The sequence below is a fragment of the Astatotilapia calliptera genome, chromosome 3, assembly GCF_964374335.1.
Source record: "Astatotilapia calliptera chromosome 3, fAstCal68.1, whole genome shotgun sequence".
NCBI classification, from domain to species: Eukaryota; Metazoa; Chordata; class Actinopteri; order Cichliformes; family Cichlidae; genus Astatotilapia; species Astatotilapia calliptera.
Genome location: NC_137424.1, coordinates 17,564,993 through 17,583,012, shown reverse-complemented (window position 1 = coordinate 17,583,012; position 18,020 = coordinate 17,564,993). Strand labels below are relative to the sequence as shown.

Genomic DNA, 18,020 nt, shown 5'->3' with positions numbered 1-18,020 from the left:
GTTGGGGTTCCTACAGAGCTCAGAGTGGACACACCAAGGTTCTTCTAATGAATGAAAGTCCAAACTCAAACTAGGAGGGAAAAACATTTTCATCAACTTCAATAAAAATCCAAAGATTAGAAAAAGTGAAGCAACAATGAGTCCTAGTACAGTCCCAGCACTGAAGTCCCTGCTGCTCTTTATACTGGATGTGCTGCATCACTGACTGACAGCTGATGAAGAGTCTCTGGAAACACTCGTTTATCTCCTCTGCTCTTCCTTCTTCTCTCTGCAGGTGGAGCTGGTGGTAAACAGGACGGTGTGTGTGCTGAGAGAGGAGGAGCTGTGTCCTGATGATCCAGAGAGGTTGAAGCAGCAGCAGCTTGTGTGTAGAGACGCTCTGACTGAGCCATGTTACTGGGAGGTGGAGAGGAGAGCTTCATCCAGCAGTGACTGACAGAGGAATGAGAAGAAGTGCAGATGACTGTCAGTGCTGCAGAGTGAACTGCTCTGAGAACAGCTCCACTGTCAGACACAATGTAGAGTCCAGCATCATCCCTGTGTGTCCCTCTGGATCTGACAGAGGATCATCAGTGTATCTGGACTGCTCTGCTGCTGCTCTGTCCTTCTACAGTCTCTGCACAGTCTCTGTCTGACTCTGGCTTCAGACCCTCCTGGATCAAACTCACCTGGAAAGACTTTCAAACATCACTCAATAGATTTGAATACAGAATATATTTGATATATACTGTAGATGTACTGTAGAGTTGCAGTTTGTCACTTGTAAATACAGTCTGTGAGCAGCTGTGAGCTGAAAGATCTTTCTAGAAACAGGAAATGTTTTCACTCTTCTGTTGCTTTTTCATATATTTCCACAACATTAATATTGATCCCACCTGTCTCACCTGTTTCATGCTTTTATACATAATAACAGGACACGTGTGATCTGAGCGCTGCTGTGGTTGCTGTGCTGCACGTCTTCATTTAGATAACAGAGACATCTAGTGGTTCAGAGGGAGAACTGCAGGAGGTGGAGCTGTGTTTCAGCATGGAAAACTTTTTATCTTTTAGGCGCAGATACAAATATGACAAGTATCAGTGTGAGATACAAAAGGTCACATCAGTCAGCAGAGGGAACAGTGATCACACAGCAATGTAAGAATAGAAACATAACAGTGAATCTGGACATGTATACAGATGGAAGCAAACAAACAGGATGTAACACTACATTAAAGCCACAAATGAGAAGAAAACAAACACAAAGGAAAATATATTTGATCTCAGGAATCCAAATCAGATGCTTTAGAGCAGGGGTCGGCAACCCTGGGCACGCGTGTCACAGCTGCCACGTGAAGGGTTAACTGATGGCACGACCATAGCTGGACTGGCCATCGGGCATACTGATGGTGATTTTTCGTTTTTAATGGGCCGATTATGTTTTTTTATTTTTTTGTAACGGTATAAACAATGAAAGATGGCGGATTGGCCGGATGCTGGTCGATGTGTAAAAATAAGTCAGTTGTTTGGTGGTGGCTATGGCGGAGCTTCCACAGAGGCAGCAGGTGGATGAGGGAAAGGGGAGGCAGGAGGAGCAGAGACCCGAGGCGGCTGCCGGTCCGAGTGTCAGGTGAACTGAACTTCAGGTAAGAAGTTATGACCTGCAGTCTGTCTGGGTCAGATATAAACCAAGTTTAGGTGCAGTTTATTTTCCTTGTGCTGACTTTTTACAGTCAGTTATAATAACTCCCACTCAGAGGAGACCAGAGATCACATTAACATGTGTGTCTCTGTATTAAGAAACATGACATATTGGCCCAGTTTATTTTTCTTATCATTGTTGTGAGGAGACCATAAATAGCATTTGTATTTTCTGTTGTACATTTCATTTGCTGTTATGGATAAAAAGTCTTTCTTTGTTTCAAAATAGCAGATAAATATTCGCTGATAGCTGCAAACATCTGCGCACAAATATAATCCTATGAAGTGGTTCTATATAGTGTGTAATTTATTGCTAATGCAATCATATGGCACATTGACTTCTGAGGAAATGTTAGATGCACTCATCATCAGAAAGGTTGCCGACCTAAACCAGGGGGTTTAGAGCATCTTGGAGTTTTTGTGGTTTGTTTTCTTTAAGTCATTTCACAGATTTTCTCTATAATTTCAATTCCTTGAATAAAACAACAAACTTAGGGGATGATTTTGTAATCCAACTTTATGTATGAAAGATTTGACTAAACATAAAACAATCTTCCAACTCAGTCGTCATTCTTATCTTGTGAAATCAAACCAAATGTTCTGTTGTCTCTAAATCAGGGATTGATGAAATCTTTGGTTGCATCCATTTATGAACATGTTCTCATTCATATTAAATCGTAGTCTAAGTCCTTCTTTAGAGGGATAAATGTCATTCATTATCTTCAAATGTGTTTCTGTTGTTTTGGGGGGAAGTTTGAAGTCCATTGTTCAAAGTCTGTTAATGAAACTTTATGAAGTTTATGTAGGATGTTTTTCCTATTTTGTATTTGTTTGAATTATGATGTATTTCTGACTCTTGCTGCCATGATGCCAGGTCTCTCTTGAAAACAACATTTTTAATCTCAATTAAATTTTCACCTGGAGAAATAAAGATGATAATAATAATTTTGTCTTCAGGGAATCATTTCTCTGTAAAACAGCTTCTTCTGAAACTCTTGTTACATTTCTTGTTTATTGTTTGCTGGTTTTAGAAAAATGTCATCGTCTCTGTGTGAACTTAAACTCTACATGTGGTGTCAGCTATAAACCAGCTCTAGAGTCTAATAACGATGCTTTTATTATTGTCTGGTATCCAACCTAACCCTGGGCCTCTGGCGGAATGTGAAACACCAGCAGATGTTAAAAACTGTCTGGGTTACACGTGCATCACGTCGTGTGCTTCCTGACATGGATATGATTGGAATCTGGGCCTGTTCAAGCGGTGCTGGTATCGTTGTTGTTTCTGAGACTTTCCAAATCTTTACTGGATAAAAACGTAGCAACTGATGGATTTAACATTTAGCTCTCAGACTGTCCCAGAAAAGGCGGAGGTCTGGAAGTTTATGTGAAGCTCTGTCTTGCTGCTCAAGTCTTGTTCTCTCCATCTGCACCTCAGCCATTTGAAATCTTGGCCTTAACTATTGATCTGTTTGGAAATCAGACTGTTGTTGGCTGCTATCAGCCTCCACCTGCTTCCCCCAGCACATCACCGTCTCTGGTTCAACTTTTATCTGAGCTGCATTTTAATGACGTCTTTCAGATGGATGATTTTCATTGGGACTGGCTTTCTTCTGTGTCTGATGATTTTAAGGCACGCTGCTTGTTTTTAAAACTGACTCAAATTATTTAAAGCCTCACACGCCTTGATCCTAAACACCCAGATAAATCTGCTCTTATTGACCTTTTTAACTAATATGCTGCGTAAGTTTTCCACATCTGCAGTTTTTGCCAACGACCTGAGTGATCACTGCGTAGTTGGTGCTGTGAGAAACACTAAAATCTCACGCTCCGAGCCCGCATCAGTTTGAACTGGGGTCGTATTAAACAGGCTGACAATGTCAGTTTGGGAACATTTACAGGAGAGTTGTGTCTACTTTGTGGACAGACACGCCCCTTTTTGCCAGGTCAGGGTGAAAGGTCGGGACAGGCCTGGTTTGGTTCAGTACCGGCCGATCTCCTACATGAGAGAAACCAGGCCTGGGCAGGAAGTCTGGCTCTGATGCTGATTGGCTACGTTTTCATTAGCTGTGTAATCGGATTACTGCCTCCATCATCAAGATGTAACTATTTTTTACTTTAACGACTGACAGTCCAAACGACCGTAGGAGGTTTTGGCAAACTATAAAGTGTCTCTGCCAGCTGTGACTCCTCAGAGCTTCCTCCTCACTTAAATATCGACTCCACTCCTGTGTCAGACAAAACTGAAATGTTGCTTTAACAAACACTTTGTTGCTTCTTGTTCTTTGTTCAGCACAGTATCTGATGGTAAACCTCTTGCACACAACTCTGCTCGTAGTTCCTGCTTACTGATACCTTTTCCTTCACACCTGTCACAGTAGAAGAGGTTTGTAAGGCTTTGAATAGCCCCAACACCAGAAACTCGTCCTCACAATCGTTCTCCTTCCTTCTTGCACTTGGCTGCAAATATCATAGCTGAGCCAGTGTCTTATATTTTTAATCTTTCTCTACAACAGAAGAACACCACTATACTCTGTGTTCTCTGGTTAACTCCTTCAGCTGCCAGTGGGACGTGCTGTGGCTCTATCGGTTGCTGAGCCTTTATATTGTTAGTTAGAAACTACAAATATAATGGCTCACTGTATTTCAGAATCAGAGAAACTTTATTAATCCAGGAGGGAAACTGAGTTGTCATAGCAGCAAATATACAAGAAACAACAAGCACTCATATAAAGTGAGTGTAGAAACAGAGTTATGATAAATAAATATTCAGATAAATAATATCAATATATAATATAAATAATCTATAATCCAGTTTTGAGTTCCCTCCCCAGACACCTTAACGCCCACTCACATCCTGGGCCATCTGACCTCAGGAAATCACATGATAGGGTGGGGCCAGGTTTCACAATGAGCTCACCCGAAACCCTGGCTGATTAGGACCCCCACCCGCTTTCACACCTTGGCTCATGTGATTACGTAGAGGATCATCAGGGGGTCCTTTGTCCCTCTTTGGGGGGAAACTCCCACTGGGTTTAAATCTGGGACTCCCCACCAACTGACCCTTAGAACTGAAGAAGCTTCTCAGATGAGAGGTGAAACGTCTTCAAGCAACTCAAAGAAGTCCAGACGCTTTTCTTTGCAAGCTCCTTAGTCTACAATGACCTGGATGACTGAGAACCGTCACAGACAACTCAGTCCCATATTTTAGGTTATTCTGAATAAATCGTTCATGCCCTCTCTTTGGAAAGAAGCTGTTGTGGTTCCTGGTCCTAAATCTAGTCGTCCAAAAGTTCTAAACGACTTCAGGCCTGCTGCCCTCACCTCAGTCTTTGAAAAAATCATCAGAAATGTGATTATGGAAGACACTGAACTTCAGCTTGATTCAATGCAGATTGCACATAAGCCCAATAGAGGAGTGGAGGACGTGCTTTTGATTCTACTTCACCTGATTGTCAAACATGTAGAGAGTAAAGGACTTCAGTTCATCGATTTCTCTGCTTCTTTCAATAACACAGCCCCAGATTTGAATCAAAAGACTTTTAGAACAGTTTGAAATCCGGACAAACCTGAGCAAGTGCAGTCATATAAATATCTTGATGACAAATGCTATTATTTTTCTGTAAAGCAAATTGACCTAAAAGTAAAGTAACCTTGATATGTCAGGATGTAGATGTCCCACCCAACAACGTCACCCAGCCCTGAAACATCGGTACTGTTCAAGGCAGCATTGCTGTCCACACGTCCATCAGAGTGTTTCTTTGGACTTCATGGTGTTGTTGCTCCCAGTATTCTCTGAGACAACCTCTGAGGCCGTCACAGAGCAGCTGTATTTGTACTGACATTACATTACACACAGGTGCACTCTATTTAGTCATTAGCACTCATCAGGCAATGTCTATGGGCAACTGACTGCACTCAGACCAAAGGGGGCTGAATAATAATGCACATAACAATTCTCTTCACTCTGCTGACAAGAGATTCAACCCCCACTATGAGCACCTTCTAAAGAGCACCATTGAAAGTATCCTCACCAACTGCATCACTGTGTGGTATGACTCCTGCACTGGGTCCTGCAGGAAAAATATGACAACGGGTAGTGAGAGCAGTGGAGAGGATTGCAGGGTCCTCTCTTGCCTCCCTCCCCAGGAGATCTACTGTGCCTGCCTCATTCGAAAGGTCCTCTTCATTACAGGTGACTCCACTCATCTCTTCAACAGCGTCTTCAGTTTGCTGCCATCAGGAAGGATACTGAAGAGACCTTTTGACCTTTACATTTTCGTTAATATCTTTAAAACAGAAGCAGCAGAAACGAGAATTTTAGCAGCACAAACCAGCACAAGCGTAGCACAGTTGATTGACACCAGTTTTGTTTGATTTAATTAATGTGGGGGGGCTGGTTGACCTCTGGGGACCTCTAGAAATTTTCTTGAATATCTTTAAAATGATAGCAGCACAAACAAAAATTTTTACAGCACAAACGTAGCATAAACGTTTGATACCACTTTTGTTGGATTTGAAGAAGGTGGGGGGTCGCGGGAAAAACCAGCAAAAGAACTCGAGCAGCCGGGCTATGTAAAAGGTGTAGGGGGGCATGTTTGCGGTCACGTCCAGCGGGTGTGTGGGCTGTTTGAGTCATCTGTTACCAGGCAAACTCCAATGCAGCAGGCTGCTGAACACACACAGGCCTCCTGCATCCTCCTCTTCAGCTCTGCTTGCCCGATATCGTGACCTAAGCAGGGTCGGGCCTGGTCAGTACTTGGATGGGAGACCGCCTGGGAAAACCAGGTGCTGTAAGCTTTTGCACTTCCACACACAAACTGCAGAGGGCACTTCTGCTCCTGCTTGTGCTTAGAGGCATGAGAAGTTAACATTTATGGGTGATAAAATCCTTTTTCTATATTTTTAACATGAGAATATCAGTTTTCCATCTTGTGTTCCAGAGTAATCGGACAAAAGACAAACGTAGAACAAGGAAAAAAGAGGCCAAGTGTCTCACCTATAAAACAAAATGACTGTTTTCTGAATAGTCTCACACAGATAAACATTTGCAGGGAATACCTTTTCCTTCAAAACAAACGTCACAGACTGTGTTTTTCTTTACTGATTGTATTTGAGTAGAAACTCAGATTAAAATGGCATCAGTGCTCGTAAAATGATTTAACTGTAAAAGTAGGTGTAGTGGATCACTTTGCATAGATCTAGATAAAAGTGCTGTAAGCAAAGACTACAGTGGTCATTGAGCAGCTGTTCCTATAATGTGAATCTGGGATAAAGGCACAGATTATTTGTTTGCCTTTGTTTCCTGGTTCTTTCTTTCTTATCCAAATGGAAAAAGAGAGCATAAAAGTACTGTTTACAAGCAGCTTATCTATCTCATTGTGCCCACTATCATAAAATCTTGGTTGACTGAGCACTGAGCCATCTACCACTCGAAATTGAACCTGTGTGGGACAACAACAAAGTCCAGTATACTAAGTTTCAGTAATGTGCAGTTTTTTCTGTGGAAGATGTAAATCTAAATAGATGTCCTATTGTATGCATAATATACCACTGAACTTTATAAAACAACTTCTAAAAGCAAATTTCGATTTATTTTAGATTTTCTCAAATCCAAACAGTGCTAAAAGCATGCACACAGTCAAATATTTTTCATACGAGGTGCTGAAGGTTCTGCAATGTTCTGTCAGTGCGCCCCAGGGCAGCTGTGGCTACAATGTAGCTGCCATCACCAGTGTGTGAATGTGTGAATGATGTATCTGTGGCTTTTTGTCACACTTGGAAACCACGGTGTTGTGCAGCTATTTGCCTTGTTGCAGGGTTTTAAAAAAACTGCAGTTTTGATTTTAGTGAAAGACACCGTCTCATGACTCATTGAGTGCCGCGACTGACAAGCCAATCCGTGGCCTGCAGTCTGACGATGTCACATTTCCTGACTGCTTGGAACCCCGACTAAGTCGTCCTGTAGCCCACATCATAATGTTTCCATCTCTCTGCTTGACTGCGGGGATGCTATTTTTTGCATCACACTCCTATTTCAAAAGGTCAGTTAAAGCCACATAATTGGAATTTGGTTTCATCTCCCCACAGCACTTTCTCCAAAGTCTTCCCTGAATCATTTAGATGTTCACTGGCACTTGAGATGGGCCTATACATGTTTCTCCTTGAACAGGTAGCTACCCTATGTTAGCCTAGCTTTCTATCACTGATGCTCTGTGTGTATTGTTATGGTTCAAAATATGGGGATGGAGACAAGAGACAAGAGAAAAAAACCACAATAACAACACTGGTCCAGTCGGGTTGAGTCAAACGATGATTTTAATGATCACACGCGTGGGAGATGGACACCGTATGCAGACAGCCTCAGATCTCAAAATGGTGGAGCATTGCTCAAACTCTTATAGCCTCTGGTTCTCCCACCTTATCATAAAAGCCTAAACATTCACATGCTTTTCTCTCACACGGCGCCTAAGCTACGACCTTGGCTCCCCGTTTATCTGCTCCTGCTGAGTTGGGGCAGAAAACTCCAGCATGCTCTGTTCTCTTCTAATCAGACAAATAAGGCGATGGCTTTCTGCAGCAGTATTATGCATCATAAAACAATATCATTCATCCACAATAAATCAGCAGTCTAATGTAATGCAAATCAGTTTAACTAATGCAATAGTTATCAGCTTCTTCTAATTCAGGAGAATAATGCAAACTAAAACTACATAATAATTCACAATCTTTAGTTAGGGGTATAACATGGCATAAAATAATATTATAATCTAACAGTATGCTGCTGCCTCTCTCTCATGTTACTTAAAAAATTAACCCCACAGCTTCAATAACCGTATCTAAAAATCTCTCAGTGAAAGTTACGGTTGTAGGTTTGGAAACATTTTGGGGTAGCCAGTGTTAAATAGAGACAGGGCCACATTCTTTATCTAGTCATTGTAATGAAAGAAGCACATTAAAAACTATATGAGAGTTTGCTTTTAACAAGCATGTAATGACTCTACTTAGTTTAGGTAGTCTTAGGGAGTCAAACTGAAAGTAGCATTTTGTGGATGTTTTCCCTGCTGCCCGATCCCATCAGTGTCCTAAAGCATCATTTCTTATGCGCCCTGGTGTGACAGAGGTTTCATGGCGCTACAGGTTACCTGAGCACATCAGTTATATTACCGTTGAAAACGAGTGCCCGGCCTTCCAGTGGGTGTTCGACCCCTCGTGCACAGCTCAGGAGTCTAAACGACCCAGCAGTTATGGACATGTGTGTTTTTGGTGTGCTGTCCCTCGTTCTCCCTGCTTGCAGGTATATCTGTGTGTGTGTGTGGATGCCGGAGTTTCTGAGAGCACCCGTTTACAGGCACCTTCAGGCCTGGTGGGTGTGGCCCTGCCAGGTGGTTGGCCACACTTGAAGACCATCACACAGCTGATCAAGCCTTGTCGGAGGAGCTACTTAAGAATGCGGTGGCGCTCTCTCTGACGCTGGATCATTGCGTGACTTCACGTTAGTCTCTCGGCCAGTCAGTACGGATAGTCTGCCGCATTGTATGTGTCTTACGGCTGCCTGTTTGTTATCTCCCCAGGAGAAGCGTGGAGACGAGAGGGCAGCGAGCACGGGGTGCTCAGACACTGAGGAGCGGAGACAAGGAACACTAGCACTGGGAAGAGGACATTTCACGGGAGTCGGGAACGCACTGCGGATTTATTGTTATTTTCCATTCACTGTAAATAAACGCACTGCTTGCATTCAGAGCTCCGTGCCTGGCTCCTCCTTCCTCACATCCCCACGGTTGACGCTGGCCAACCGTGGGGATGTGCCAGAAAGATGAGTAATGTGTTTTGAAGAGAAGATAAAACATCATGTTTGAACAAAGATAAGCAGCAGACACGTCTGTGTGTGAGTTGTTCAGGTTCAGTAAGAAGGTAATATGTCTGCAGAATTTGTAATTCTTATGAAGATATTGCTTGTACAATAAATAAAATCCCTTTAACTTCTTCTGGAGAGTGTCTTTATATATTTAGTCATTTTGGGGCGATCCTTTATTTAGTAGTAACTCTAGTCGGGGATATATATCAGAGTTTACTTTCAGATATGAGCATTGTGTTTCCTGTGGATGAATGAATGAATTATTTATTTATGTAATTTTTGAAAGACTGGCTCATGTAAAATCTCTGAAAGTATGACAAAGCTCTCCTGTTACACTTTATGGACACCTGAGTGTCACCATGAGGGCCTGTCTTTATTCACTTTATTCACTGAAATCCACTTTTATAATGAATTCACAGTAATCACTGACACCTTCAGAGCATTACATTCATTAAAGACGTCTTCTACACCTACTCTTCCAGACGACCGACACATACTTCAACCACTGCAGGTTAACCAGCCACTCATCAGTAAAGCAAAAACTAAATGTAAATGTCCTCATGTGGAAAAGACTGAAACACAACTCCCATATATCACTAATGTAACAGATCCATTTAGGGAGAGTGAGAACACTAGGCTGGATGTGTTTTAATGCAGGAACATTCATCATGTCTTCAGTTCAACAAATCATTTACATTGAATATGTGAGCTGGATGGTTACACGACACAATGTGATTGTCAACAATAGCTGCAATGAACGCTGGTTTGAGGGCGGAGTCAAGGAGGCCATTTACGTGAAAAGGGAAAGACCCTCTCTGAATCAAGGAGGGGGCCTAAGGGTACATCTGTCACCATCTTACAATGCTGTGATTGCAGCCGTTCTCCAACTCTCTGTGAATGGTACTCAGGACCATTGATCAGTGGTTGTTGATCAATGGTCATGAGCAGAGGCGGAGCCAGACATTTGAAACACCCGGGGCTTAGCCCAAAGAGTAGTATGCATGTGGGATTTTTTTTTTTTTTTTTGGGGGGGGGGGGTGTAGAAATGACTAAAAGATTAATAGGCTCTGTTCAAAAAAGAATGACTTCATATAGGGAAAAATATATATCACATGTGCAGGACACCTTAAACTAGTTTTTTAATTAAGCAGCAAGGCAGAACAAAGTCAGGGCTGTATCAAGACACGAGGACTAAACCCCAATTCAACCAGACCCAGAACTGATCCAGAATTAAAACAGGACTACAACAGTTCAAAATCAGGACTACTGAGGACTTAACCAAGACAGAACCAGAATCAGAACTAGATGATAGTAGCACTAAAAATCATCATAGACCTGCACTACACTTATTTTTTAATTCTACCAAAGTCCACTATTTAGATTGAGAAAAGTTTATATAATTATTTAGCCTTGTTGTGCAAACAAGCCTGCAGAACTTAATAAATACAGAATTTGAAAAATAACAAACCTAAAAAGAAACACTAGGTACGAGATACATGAGGACCTATGATACGGTGATACTTTTGGTAAACAACCATTTGACTAACATGTGTGTCTCACCTGCTCTTGTTCATCTGTTCTGTCCTCGTTCTCCTCTCTCTCCCTCTTTGTGCTGACAATCATCAAATATACAGTTGAAACCAGATATTTACTCTTCAGATAAAAACACTTTTTTAATTGTAACATCAAATCAGACTAAATGTTTATTTTTTTAGATTGATAAATATAAAAACATATTTGTTAACTTTAAGAGTAAAGAGAGAAACTATCTTTATTTCTTAATTGCAAATGGCACCAAATTGTATTCAAACTTGAGCCACATTTATGGAGCTCCACAGTTCTTTTCCTGGTGTTTTGGTTGACATCTCTTGATTTTCCCATTTCAAAGAAACAGGCTCTGTGTTTTGCCTTATATGCATCCACAGCTGTGCCACCAATTTACTCACATGGACTCTACTAACCTATCAGAAGCTTCTTCAGCTCAGAATGGAATCGTCTGGAGTTTTCTTATTAATTAACAATAAATTTAGTGTACATGTACTCCTAAATTTGATGAAAGTGATAAAAATAGCTCTGTCTCTCTTTATTCTGAAATTTAACTAATTCAAAATATATTTCAATATTTATCTAAAACAAAAATTTACTCTAAATTGATGTTGTACAGTAAAAATGTTTTATGTTTTCTCCCTAAAGTGTAAATATCTGGTTACAAATGTGAATATCCTGCTGTGTACTGAAATCCCTCTTGTTTTGCATAGAAATATACTGAACAACATACAAAGCATAATATATAAAATAACATTTACCTGAGTTTTTTCTTTGAAAGAACCCTCGAATGTCCATCCTTATGTTTCAGTACATAACTGAAACCGATTTAGTCGGGGAGGGTAAGAACTGAAAATATGAAATAAACACACGTAAGCTAAGACTCTCTAAAAAAAAAATAGCATTTGTTCGGCTTTTCATTTTGCCATTTGTTGATTCACTTGAAGAGCAAGTAACGTAATATTGGTCAAGTGATCAGTTTCATATCAATCTTTCGTGATGCACCGTCATATTTACATTATTTGTATGGTACGAATGATTTGCTTTGGTACCTGGTCAAACTTAAGCTCTCCTTAGTATGGCTGGCTCCGTCTCTCCAACAGCGCACTCACGGGCAGCAGCTGCCCCGCCCCCTCGCTCAGTCGCTTAGTGCCTGAGCTTGGATCATACCAATATCAGGGGGGGATTCACGCACAGTCGTAAATTCCCACAGTGTGCACTATGTGCTTCGAATATTGTGTGTACTTTTTGTTTTATACAGTTGTCAGCCAGGCATCTAACTATGAAAAAATTACACTCCAAAATACCCCGGGCTTCTGACAAAACAACCCGGGCTTAAGCCCCGTAAGCCACCCCCACGCTCCGCCCCTGGTCATGAGAATTTGCATAATCATGATTAAGGAACTGACCTCCCAGCCCATTGTTCCTTCAGTCGGCTGGTTTCTCTGACTGAAAACGCTACGTCCAGAAGAACAGAATCAACTTTTGGAGATTTACTTCCCTGATGATTGAGCACGCATCAAGACCTTTTAATCAGGCCAACAAATATCTTGTACTCAATTTTAGCAGCAGCCATTGTGACACTGATGATAAAACTTGTGTAAAAGTGCGAAGCTGTAAAAAAGTAATTATAAAAAAGCGTTTTTGTAGCTGAATGTTACTGGATAGCTGTTTCATCTGTAACACATCAAAATAACCTGCTAAGGTTTAATAGGCTATAAGGAACACACTCACTTCCTGAGCCCTGGGCAATAAGAGACGTTTTGTGTTTTATAATTTATTGATATGTTTGATCCTTTCTGACCTGCGTTAATGAAGCAGTCATTAGAGCACCATGTCCGCTAGAATAGTTCTGTAGTTTGATGCTTGAGTCGTTGCAGACTTGTTGAAACTCCCTCACCCGTCAAAGCAGCGTCTTTGTTATTCGAGTCCAGCAGATGGCAGTGTTTCACTGTCTGACGGCTGTCTGAAGCTTCAGCTGGATTATCCGTTTTCATGTTTGATTAGAGGTTTGTGTGTGTGTGTGTGTGTGTGTGGGTTTTTAGCCACGAGTTGTCCACGATAAAGCATATTGAATGGCCTGTCTAATATTGTTAGAATTCTCCTTTGGGTTAGTTTCATTACTCAATCGGGACATTTATTTGGAAAAAGAAAAAAAGAGGGAAAAAAAAGAAAAAAAAAGAAAAGAATTAAAAATAAATAAATCCTCATAGTTTACATTTACAAATATCAATACTGAATGTTACGTCCCTCTGCAGCTTCTAATCGTCTCAGTGTTTTCAGCTGGTGCTAATTGGCCACACCTAGTCAGGTGTGGATAAAAGCATACCTGAGGCAAGCTTCCCGGCAGTGCACTAGTCTTTGCCTTGGTGGCACCAGCCATTTTAGCCAACCTGGTTTTCCATTTTAGGATGAAACCTCTTCTCACCCACACTCTGCTATTCATCTCTGTTTTTATGTTGCGGCTTTTGAGCCGGGTCGTAACACTGAAGATTACAAAGATCAACATTAAGACCAGTCTGTGCATTCAAAGCAGTGACAGAAAAGAGTGTGGGGCATTAACCCCCACTCACTTCACAGTTCACGTTCACAGCGAGCTTCGTCGAAATTTACAATGAGACCCTGAGGGACCTTGTGTTCACCGGCAAGTCCAGCAAGAGACCTGAGCATGAGATCCGCAAGACAGCCAGCAACGAATTGACAATCACTAATCTCACCTATGAGCGGGTCTCCAATGAGGATCAGGTACAGCAGACAGACATCTGTAGCTCAGAACAAATTAATTTCAAATCTGCTGACAAATTGTTACCAAACTTTGAAAATACATCAAACTTTATCGATGCTCTATGTTTTAAAACGTTCCCTCGTCCTCTCAGGTTCTCCGTCTGATTGCTTTGGCCAATCAGAATCGCTCCACTGCCCAGACAGCCCAGAATGACCGCTCGTCTCGCTCCCACTCAGTCTTCCAGCTGGATATTGAGGGAGTTAATGCCGGCAGGGATGTCAAGTGCAAATGTATCACACTGGAAGTACCAGCATCAGGAATGTGGCTTCTTCTTTTTGGATCTATAATATTTAGTCTGGTTAGTTATTGTTACTGTAACCAGTGCAAAATCTGCTCTGATGACTCAACGTTAATGTTTGAGCCCCTGAGCGCTAAAAGAAGTGTTTTGTAAAGTATTAAAACTACCTTTAATGGAAGGAAAAACGGATCACTGCTTCCTATAAGAGTTGGTTTTCTCTGTGTGTGTAGCCACTCTGTGCCTGGTGGACTTGGCTGGCAGTGAGCGAATGGTGAAGAGCCAGTCTCAGGGTGACCGTTTCAAAGAGATGACCGCCATCAACAGCTCACTGTCCAACCTGGGCGTCGTTATCGCCGCTCTGGCCAACGAGGTCTGCAGCTGCAGTTTCTGTAGTCTTAGATGTCACACCTGCTTTCTTTACATTTACAGTATTAATGATTTTTTTGGCCTTTGTGTTCCAGGAGACTTGCGTAGCTTACAGGAACTCGAAGCTCACGTACCTCCTTCAGGGATGTTTGGGGGGGAAACGGCAAAACGTGAGTTTGTTGACATCACAAATCTTTATAATGACGACACATAAAACTGAAGGAATTTATCCCCAAAAAATATTTAACAGCGTTTGATCTCATCACTTCAGATTGTGACTGTTTATTCTTTGGCACTAATTTTGGATGTCTTTATTTGCAGCTTGATGTTTGTTAACATTGCTCCGGAGCCCGACAGCTTTGGGGAAACTCTGAACTCATTGAGGTTTGCCAGCAAGGTCAGTGCAGTCTTGTTTCCAGTGTTCATTGGACAGAGTACATTAGTGATGTCCTTACATCAGCTGTTTATGGTAAACCAAAGCCATACTCCATATCCATTTTAATACCTTGGTATGTAATTCATACTCACATTTTGTCTGAAGAGTAGGGATGTTCCTGGCGTCTTATTTACTAGTCGACTAATCGAGGGGGAAATAATTAGACTAACCAACTAATGTAAAACTAAGGAACATTCAGATATTGAGTTGATTTTCAGAACTGATTAATAGAAACTGTCAAACTAGACGCAGAGGTATCTTAAACCATTTATCACATTCTGTTAAATACAAATGAAAATGCATTACTACAAAAGATGTTCTATTAAAATATGACAATCATTTGAGAATCTAAAAGTACGTCTAAGTGTGGCGAGAATGATTCAGGTAATACATTATACAGCCGTTTTCTAGTCAGGTTGTGGGGGCAGCAGGAAGGACTACTCCTGACCACAGCTGATAGATGTAAACTGGCTAGCATGACCAAGGATGCTGGGGCCTCCTACTGGTAGGACGTGCCCAGCTGGAACAGCCTCCTGGCCAAGGTGGCTGTCACCTTTTGATGTGAAGGAGTAGTGACTCTACTCTGAGCCCCTCCCCCATTGACTTAACTGCTCTCCTAAAGGAGAGGTTTTCCACCTCTCAGGAAACTAATTTCCTCTGCGTGTATCTGCGATCTCAGTGTTAACAAGAAGATCAGGGTAGATTAATAGATTTATGGCGTTTCTCAACAACAGTGCACCATCTGGTGGTAGATCGCTGCCTTAACATTTAGAACACAATGTACCAGCATTGGGCATCAATTAAAATGTTAACAATTAGATTGAACGACTGGTAAGTCTGATACAGACTAGTGACAATTAGTCGACTAGTCACATAAATCCCTGATAGAGCCCACATGTAACAGAGTCATAAATAACATTGTTATAATTACACAAAATGTGTTCTAAACCCCCAAACTTCTCCTTTTATACCTGACTTTTAGGACCTCCAAGCCTGTAGTTGTGTTCATTATCAGTTAGAGCCCCTCCTCATTCTTTTCTTCTTCTTTGGTGCAATACTATAAATACAGTGTACCCCTTTTGCCTCTCCCCTTTTTCTACAATTCCCCTGTGGGAGAGGTGGGTGTCATTTCTTTCCAGCACCTTAAAGCACACATAATTCATATTTAACCACCCTGATGTTTATGATTGCGATTTTAATTCAGTTATTGTCATTATTGAGCCTGTTTTTGTAAGATGTTATAAGTGTGTAGTATGTGTGTGTCATAAATGTGTTTTAGGCGCCATAAATGATAGCATGAATATGTATTCCTTGCTAGCTTGGGAGCTGTGGTGGGTTGAGCTAATCCTCTTCCCCACTGTCTGTATTTGGTCGTAGGAGCTGGAGTGGGCAAATTATTTACTTGGAGGTCTTTCTTTCTTTTACCTTTTTTATCAGGTATGTCAGATTTCATGTTGTTTTTGTTTTATCTTATGTCAAATATGTTATGTGTAAATGCATATTTTATGTTTAATGTAAAAATAAATGCCAGCCCTTTTTCTACAATTCCCCTGTGGGAGAGGAGCTGGAGTGGGCAAATTATTTACTTGGAGGTCTTTCTTTCTTTTACCTTTTTTATCAGACACAACGCAGAATCACACCGGTTACACACAGAAGTGGCCTGCACCATCTGCGTGGCTTGCTTTGCAGTTTAACCACCAAAACACTCGTCTGCAGTGGAATTTCTTTGAGCTAATCGATTCATTTATTTCATTTCTTCTTCTAATTAATGTGGAAAATGGTGGCAAAGGTGGCTGAAATGAGTGATTCCTAGAGTTACATGTCAGTTTACAGCATAGGGATTAAGTTTACAGTATAAATACCACTGAATTGTACAAGGATTTGAAGTTTCACTGTAACTTTAACATTTTTGACAATTTTGTTTTGTTTTCTCCCCCACAGGTGAACGACTGCGTCATCAGGACAGCGACTGCCAACAAAAAGTAGAAATTATTAAAAAAAACCCTGAGTTTTCTACTTTTTAGGTTCATCTCAGGTTTCCACGCTGAGTTGGTCATGACAGTTGCCATGTGTGATGGCATGCCACACATGGTAAGCTCCACACCTCACCACCCGTTGATTCACTTTAGTTTAATTTACAGTCACTACTTTAAAATATTCCATTTATTGTTCAATATCGTTTCTTTATTAAATGTATTCATTTTTCCATCACACCTTCCAATGTTTATATGGCGTGCACACATATTAACCTTGCAAGGTCAAAGCTCTGTTTTATGTTATATTAATACATCTTTGTTTGAGTTACCTGGGGGTTGGTGTCTCCTCCTGTCTGGCAAAGGGCTGGGAGACCTGAAGTACTACTGACAGCCTAATTGGATTGCACCACATGCAGGTGAACGACTGCGTCATCAGGACAACAAAGTAGAAATTATTAAAAGAGTAACTTTTATATATATGTGCGTTTAAAGCAGGGTGTCAGTTTTTTTTGTTTTTTTCCACATATGTTGGATTATGTTTCTATATATATACTTTGTAAAGGGTATTTTAAATTAATGAAAATGAATAAATATGATTGTTTCTTTTACCTGTTTCGATGTCTGCCATATCATTAGTATGTTTCGTGGGAATTAAATGTTTATTTAACATGTACGCTATTACATTTACTCTACAAATAAAACCAAATTTAAAGGCTGTTGCATTTTATTGCCTTTTTTCTTTCCTTTTCTTAAAGTTATGAAGGCATCTTGGATGCCATTTCAGTGAGTGGGGGTTAATGCCCCACACTCTTTTCTGTCACTGCTTTGAATGCACAGACTGGTCTTAATGTTGATCTTTGTAATCTTCAGTGTTACGACCCGGCTCAAAAGCCGCAACATAAAAACAGAGATGAATAGCAGAGTGTGGGTGAGAAGAGGTTTCATCCTAAAATGGAAAACCAGGTTGGCTAAAATGGCTGGTGCCACCAAGGCAAAGACTAGTGCACTGCCAGGAAGCTTGCCTCAGGTATGCTTTTATCCACACCTGACTAGGTGTGGCCAATTAGCACCAGCTGAAAACACTGAGACGATTAGAAGCTGCAGAGGGACGTAACACCTCCTCCCTTAAAAGGGTTCCTCTA

At 41.2% G+C, this 18,020-nt stretch overlaps 1 long non-coding RNA gene across 1 annotated transcript; it reads left to right on the top strand.

The window, feature by feature from the left end:
- The first annotated feature begins 15,794 nt into the window (after positions 1-15,794).
- LOC145425266 (uncharacterized) lies at positions 15,795-17,593 on the top strand. Its single transcript, XR_013905922.1, has 2 exons — positions 15,795-16,339; positions 16,524-17,593. It is a non-coding gene; the product is annotated as an uncharacterized LOC145425266 (long non-coding RNA).
- The last annotated feature ends 427 nt before the right edge of the window (positions 17,594-18,020 follow it).